We start from the raw sequence: 8118 nt of genomic DNA on the forward strand, positions 1-8118 counted from the left end.
ACCAACTCATAGCCTTAGAGCATGTTGGATACTTCGGCAGGTGGCCAGAAGTGGTGAGGAGATTCTAACTCCATAATTCAGAGAGCACCAGCCCAGGGATACCAGTACGGTATTAACAGCTTCGAGACTTTCACATCAAATAATATGCGGAAACAAACACTCCGTAGCCTTGCCAAAGTCTACCAAGTAGCAACAATAAACCCATGGAGTGACACGGCTATTACCTTTAATGCCAGTGATGAACCTAAATTCCGAACATCCCAAGCACCAGCCGCATTGGTCCTCAGTCCAATAGTGGACGGCTTTCGCCTTACAAAGGTACTCATGGATGGTGGCAACGGATTGAACCTCATTTATGAGGAAACCCTTCGAAAAATGGAAAAAGACTGGAGCCGCATTGAGCGAAGCAACACAACCTTTAGAGGAATAATCCCCAGTCAGGAAGCGTGCTGTACAGGAAAAATCACACTGGATGTGGTGTTCGGCATGCCGGATAATTATAGGTCCGAGGAGGTCACGTTTCAAGTGGCCCCATTCAGCAGCGGATACCACGCTCTATTAGGGCAAGAGGCATTCACAATTTTTCAAGCTATACCCCATTACGGGTACATGAAGCTCAAAATGCCCGGACCCAACGGAATCATCACTCTTCCTAGTGACCCGGACATAGCACACCGCACCGAAAATAAGACAGCTGCACTGGCCCTTGTGGCACTATCCGAGGCCCTAGCGGCCGAGGAACTGACTGCGCTGCGCTCCACCGTGAACAGGGATGACGTGATACTCGATAAAAGATCCAAGTCCACCTCCTTTAAACCGGCGGACGAAATAGTCAAATTCCAAGCCCATCCAACGGACCCTACAAAAACGGCCTCCATCGAGGCGCAATTAAACCCTGATGTAGATGCCGCACTACGAGGATTCCTACGCGAAAATTGGGACATTTTTGCCTGGCACCCTTCAGACATGCCAGGAATCCCACACAGGCTGGCCGAGCACAGCCTAAACATCCTAAAAGGATTCAAGCTGTCAAGCAGGCTCTTCGGCGTTTCTCCGAACCTAAGAGACAAGCCATGGGAGAGGAGCTAGCCAAACTACTGGAGGCCGAATTCATCAGAGATATAAGACATCTGGACTGGCTAGCAAACCTTGTGATGGTACCAAAGAAGGACAAATCCTGGCGCCTATGCGTCAATTTCAAGGACCTCAACAAGGCTTGCCCAAAGGATCCCTTCCCCCTCCCCCGCATCGATCAAATTATCGATGCTACCGCAAGACACGATTCATTGTGTTTCCTCGATGCATACTCCGGCTACCATCAAATTAAGATGACAGAACTAGACCAAGCCTCAACGGCATTCATCACCCCATACGGCCCATTCTGCTTCAACACAATGCCCTTCGGGCTCAAAAACGCCGGCGCAACATATCAGCGCATGATTTAGACATGTCTGGCAAACCAGATCAGCAAAATAGTGGAAGCATACGTAGATGACGTGGTCGTCAAAACCAAGCATGTTGAAACTCTAGTAGACGACTTGAGGCTCACATTCGATAACCTCTGAACATATGACATCAAGCTTAACCTAGGAAAATGCGTTTTTGGCGTACCAGCCGGAAAGCTCTTAGGCTTCATTGTATCCGGTAGAGGAATTGAAGCAAACCCAACCAAGATCCGAGCTCTATCACAATTGGATATTCCAAAGAACCTCAAACAAATACAAAAATTGACTGGATGCGTGGCGGCTCTAAGCCGCTTTATCTCCCGCTTGGGAGAAAAGGCATTAGCCCTTTATTGCCTCCTCCGGCGCACCGAACACTTCGAGTGGACGGATGCCGCCACGGCCGGACTCGAAGAAATAAAAGCCATATTGGCAACAAACCCGGTCCTGGCCGCGCCTAACATCGGCAAACCAATGCTATTATACATTGCGGCAACTTATCAAGTTGTAAGCGCAGTGCTCGTCGTCGAATGAGAAACGGACAGACACAAATTCCCCCTTCAAAAACCAGTTTACTACGTGTCCACTGTCCTCACTCCATGCAAGTCACGGTACCCGCATTATCAAAAGATAGCGTACGCGGTGTTTATGGCATCCCGGAAGCTGCGACACTACTTTCAAGAGTGTTCGATAACAGTAGCCTCCGAAGTACCTCTTAACGATATTATAAACAACCGCGAAGCGACGGGCCGGATTGCCAAATGGGCCATTGAGCTCCTCCCGTTCGACATAACCTATAAGCCACGGCAAGCTATCAAGTCGCAAGTTTTGGCCAACTTCGTCGCCTAATGGACTAAAGCCGAACTCCCTAAAGAGTACGGCACATATTCCAACTGGATCATGCACTTCGACGGCTCCAAAATGTTAGCTGGTCTGGGGGCTGGCATCGTTCTGACGTCCCCAACAGGAGATACAGTTCAATACGTACTCCAGATAATGTATACGGACTCCAACAACGCAGCCGAATACGAGGCCCTTCTACATGGTCTCCGGATGGCAGTCTCCATGGGCATCCAACACCTAGAGGTGCGTGGGGATTCGAACCTCGCGATATACCAAATAAATAGAGACTTTAATGCCAAGGATCCGAAAATGATAGCTTATCACAACACCATCCTAAAAAAAGTCAGCTCGGTTCGAGGGACTCGAATTTCACCATATAGCCCGGGAAAACAATCAGGCAGCAGACGTCGTGGCACGCATCGGTGCAAAGCGCGATGCAGTCCCCCCCCCCCCCAACACTTTCTTGGAGAGGCTATTCAAGCCATCCGTATCATGGGAAGGGGAATCCGGAAATAACAGCCCGGACCCAACCGCAACGCCCGACACCGAACATTCTGACACAACGGGAGGCTCTACCAACGAAGTAACATCCTCAGCCCACGTGATAATGGCAGTAATTGCCCCGTGGAGAGAACCATTCCTAGCCTACCTAACTAGGCAGGAACTTCCCGAGGACCAAAACGAGGCACGCTGCATAGTGCAGCTATCTAAGGCCTATAAAGTCCATGAAGGAGAGCTTTATAAGAAAAGCACCACCGAAGTCCTTCAAAGGTGTATCTCCGAAGAGGGAGGGCATAATCTTCTGGCTGAAATTCATGCCGGACTTGGCGGGCACCACGCCGCAGCCCGGACCCTTGTAAGCAAGGCCTTCCACACAGGATTTTATTGGCAGACGGCCCGGGCAGATGCTCAGGACTGAGTCCAACGATGCGTCGGTTGCCAACTCTTTGCTAACCAAAGCCATATGCCACCCACCGCCCTCCAAATTATACCCATCACCTGGCCCTTCATGGTCTGGGGGCTTGACATGGTTGGACCCCTTAAAGGAGGAACCCACAAGGAAAAATACCTACTGGTCATGGTGGACAAATTCACCAAATGGATGGAGGCCAAGCATGTTAAGACGGCCGAATCCGGACTGGTGATAGACTTCATATCAGGGGTCGTACACTGTTACGGCATCCCCCACAGCATCATCACTCATAATGGCACGAACTTTACGGCCTACGAGGTCAAACTCTGGTGCAAAAACATGGGCATCAAGCTCGACTACGCTTCAGTCTATCACCCACAAACTAACGGTCAAGTCGAGCGAGCAAATGGTCTAATCATGAGCGGCATCAAACCCAGATTAGTGCGGTCCCTCAAGGAATCTAACATGCACTGGGTAGAGGAGCTCGACTCCGTACTCTAGGGGCTGCGTACCACGCCGAATCGCACCACCGGATTCACACCATTCTTTATGGTATACGGCGCAGAGGCAGTTCTGCCCTGCGACATAATTCATGACTCACCTCACATGCGCATGTACGAAGAAAGAGAAGCCGAACTCGATCGGCAGGACATTTGGACGCCTTGGAGGAGGAGCGTGACGTGGCAAAAGCCCGTTCCGCATTCTATCAACAGCAGGCTCGAAGATATCAAAGCAGAGAAGTACGGGCCAAAACTTACAATGTTGGCGAGTTAGTTCTACGCCTGCCGGACAAGAAAAAGGACAAACTCAAGCCCAAATGGGAAGGTCCCTTCATTATTTACCAAGTCCTGACTGGTGGAGCGTACCGTCTGCGAGATGCATCAGATAACCGACTCGAGCCGAACCCATGGAACGCAGCCCGTCTCCGAAGATTCTACGCCTAGCGCCGGACTCTGTGTTCGTCTCCTTCCTCTATCTATTTTTTACACATTAGCTGTCCTATATTTCTCTCCTTCTCCCTCCTTTTCTCTTACAGCCTTTAAGGGCTCGTTCGCGCCTTGTTCGCACACAATTGACGCGCTATCCGCGCTCATTATACTTGGGGGCTTCTTTAACAGAAGCTTGTTTATACGGGCCTCATGCCCAACACATGTATCACACTTCCGCATGTACCTTTTATTCACCATTATATGCATCGATATGACTTAAGTTTTGGCCAAGCTGGGTTGCCTGGCTCCTGTGCTTACCCCTACGTTCCCGATTGTTCAGCTAGGCGGTAAAGGGAGCACCTCTGCGATTGTTACTGCCGGGTCAGCCGGATGTGTAACTCAGACTGGGTGAAGCCGAAAGCCAGCGTTCTTAAGGGAATATTTGGTCAGTGAACTAAAGATGATTTCCCACTCGTTTATTTATCCGCCCCCAGATGCTTTTCTGCTTTTTTCGCAGTGCGGACATGCACTTTAGGGCATGCCTCCCAGGGAAAGGAACCCCTAACGAAACTATTCTCCCCGGAAGATGTTTCTTACTAACCATGTAATATAACATAACTAGTTGGGCACTTGTCTGTTCAAGCACTAATGACCCCTACGCCTGGTCTCCACGCATGCCCCGGTTCTTACATAACCGAGAGGGTATTCGGACACATTCCGGACTATCGGGTCCCGAGGTTGAAGCGAAAAGGTCCGCCATGACAAATGATCTACAATCCGGCTAGAAGGCATTTTACATGTCATCTTAAATTACATAGTCAATTTGACTTGGTATATTCCTCTTCAATACCATCCAACATGATGTCTAGTTTACAGTCCTGTTGGGAATATTTGGCGGCCAACTCTACCTGGCCCTACACTAAACTCATAGGGATCTCCTTTCCATCGGGCCCCACAGGTCCGACCTCGGCCATGTGGTTTGGGTCAGCCTTCGTGTACCGCGTCTTCACCATGGCCCAGTCCTCCCTGGCGCCTTGATGGCAGGCCGATATCTTCCATAATTGGAAGCACCGCCGTGCTCCCTTTAGCTTCTCTGCAAGCTCTCCAAGGCCTTCAGGCATGGGGACGGATGGCCACAAGGCCTGGGCGACGCCTTGCATTACCTGCCGAACTCGTTCGTGCAGTTGTGAGAGCTCGGGAAGAAGGTCACCCGTAGAACCGGGCATTTCCTCTGCAGGCCGACCTGTCAGCATACCTACAGACATAACTCTGTCAATTGACTTCCTCGCCGAACTCTTTTTCAAAGTTTGTTCAAGCACTTACTAAAAATGCCGCATCAAAGCCGCCGATTCTCCTTCACGGAGTCCGACAGCTGAGCACGAACATCCTTTAGTTCCTCGCCCAGCTGGGTGTTGGCATCTTAGAGATTATTCTTCTCTTGCCTCACCCTCGTAAGCACGCTCTCGCTGGCCTTTAACCGGCGCAAGAGTTGTTGCTTGTCCGGATCCACTCCGGCGCCATCTGCAATGTTATTGTCAAATTTGCACACATGCCGCACTTCACAACATACTTATCTTTCGAAGCATATATTACCAGAGGGGGTCTCCTTGGACTCCCCTGCCGTGGCTAGCGCGGCCTCAAGTTGGGCTTTGCACTCTTCCAGCTCCTAGGACAGTTGGGTATTCTTTTCTGTAAGATCCTGCATAACAAATGATCCTTAAATCAGTTATTCTAACTGTTTCAAGTCTCGGGGGCTACTGACATATATAACCATCAAATTTTCTCACCCGTATGTCTTTTACATACTGCTCTGTGGCTCTGGCTAGACCATTTTGAGCGGCACGGAGGTACGCATCTCCTGTATTGAACGCATCCAATGCCTCTTGGGAGAAACAAGCGTCACGAAGAACTGTCCGGCGACGCATGTGGTTCATGGCACTCTCCACCTCAGAATTGGTGGCAGACAGCCCGTCCGCATCCTCTGTCGGAGGAGCGTCCGGTGCGCGCATCGTGTTCGCCCCCGCTTCCGGACCCGACCTTGGAGCCTGGCTGGTGGAGGCGCGATTGGCAACCTCTCCGGATATAGTCCAGCGAGCGCTCTTTTTCCTAAAGAGAGCACGAGCGTTAGCATGCCTTGAGGGAATAAAACCTGGGAATAAAATGGCACGCCATACCGTTGTGCCGGCGTCTCAATCCGGACCGCACTTCTTTTCAGCCTGCTGGGCCTTGATGCCCCTTGTTGGCTAGCCACCGCAGGCTCGGCCCTCTGCCTCAAGGACTTCCCCTGCAAAAACGCCATTGGTATGCGGTGATAAAAAATAAGCATGGATGGATCATCTTAAAAGTACTGGGACTTTGGTCTCGGTTACTTGTGAGGCTGGAAGTAGTCCGGGATAATCGGTCGTAATGGCCACTAAGGTGTTGTCCTTGCTCAATTGATGATACACCCCATCGATCAGCTCCACAGCTAAGTCCGGGTCCTCTTGGGAGTCTGGGTCGAAGGACCGTTCCGGGTCCTCGGGTTGTGGAGGAGGGCTGTTTATCTCCTTTACAGCCTGGCGTAGCTCCTGCATTGAAATTGCTAGACTGAATACTTAACTATGGGAATATGAAACGGATGGGCTAGTGAAAGTGTCCGCTTACCCAGCTTGGAGGATTGTACATAGAAAATCCGCCCCGTGGGTTGACGTGGAGGAATTCCTCCTCTTCTCCCTTGTACAAAGCGGACAAGGTCTTTATTAGAGCGGCAACCGATTCTGGCCCCTTACGGCCGCACCGGGTGGCGTCGTCCTCCCTGTTGAAATCCCACATGAGGCGGCCTCTATACTGAAGCAGCTGCACCCCCCGCATAATGCATGTGGCCTTGACCTCGATAATGGTCAGTCCGGAATGAGCTAACAACCTTATCCGGCTCATCAGGTAAAGGACATTCTTGTCATTTTCCTTCTGAGGGCTCCGTGGTAATAACAGCCCATAATGCAATAAATAATGATATAAAAGCATGATGCAAAATGGACATATCAGCAAGCAAGTTGGATGCAGACCCACTTAGTTTCTTTTGTTGATCTTTCATACATTTATATCTCTAGTGCATCCATTGCATGGAAATCCCTACTCACTCACACTGATATCTATAAATGGGCATTTCCATAACCCGTTGATACGTCTAGTTGATGTGAGACTATCTTCTCCATTTTTGTCTTCACAAGCACCACCCTATTCCACATATAGTGCTATGTCCATGGCTTGCGCTCATGTATTGCGTAAGAGTTGAAAAAGCTTAAGCACGTTAAAAAGTATGAACCAATTGCTTGGCTGAAACCGGGGTTGTGCATGATGGGAGTATTTTTTGTGATGAAAATGAAACATGGCCTAACTATATGATTTTGTAGGGATGAGCTTTCTTTGGCTATGTTATTTTGATAAGACATGATTACTTGTTAGTATGCTTGAAGTATTACTATTTTTATGTTTTATGAACTTTTATCTTGAATCATTTGGATCTGAACATTCATGCCACAATAAATAAAGTTACATTGAGAAATATGCTAGGTAGCATTCCACATCAAAAATTCTATTTTTATCATTTACCTACTCGAGGACGAGCAGGAATTAAGCTTGGGGATGCTTGATACGTCTCCAACGTATCTATATTTTTTGATTGTTCCATGCTATTATATTACCCGTTTTGGATGTTTATGGTCTTTACTTTACACTTTTATATCATTTTTGGGACTAACCTACTAACCTAAGGCCCAACCTGAATTGCTGTTTTTTTTGCCTATTTCAGTGTTTCGAAGAAAAGGAATATCAAACGGAGTCCAAACAGAATGAAACCTTCGGGGCGATCTTTTTGGAACAAACGCAATCCAGGAGACTTGGAGTGGACGTCAAGAAGCAGCCAAGGCGGCCACGAGGTAGGAGGGCGCGCCCTAGGGGGTAGGCGCGCCCCACCCTCGTGGCCCCCTCGTGGCTCCCCTGACCTATGTCC

The sequence above is a fragment of the Triticum dicoccoides genome, chromosome 1B (genome assembly GCF_002162155.2).
Source record: "Triticum dicoccoides isolate Atlit2015 ecotype Zavitan chromosome 1B, WEW_v2.0, whole genome shotgun sequence".
Lineage (NCBI taxonomy): Eukaryota > Viridiplantae > Streptophyta > Magnoliopsida > Poales > Poaceae > Triticum > Triticum dicoccoides.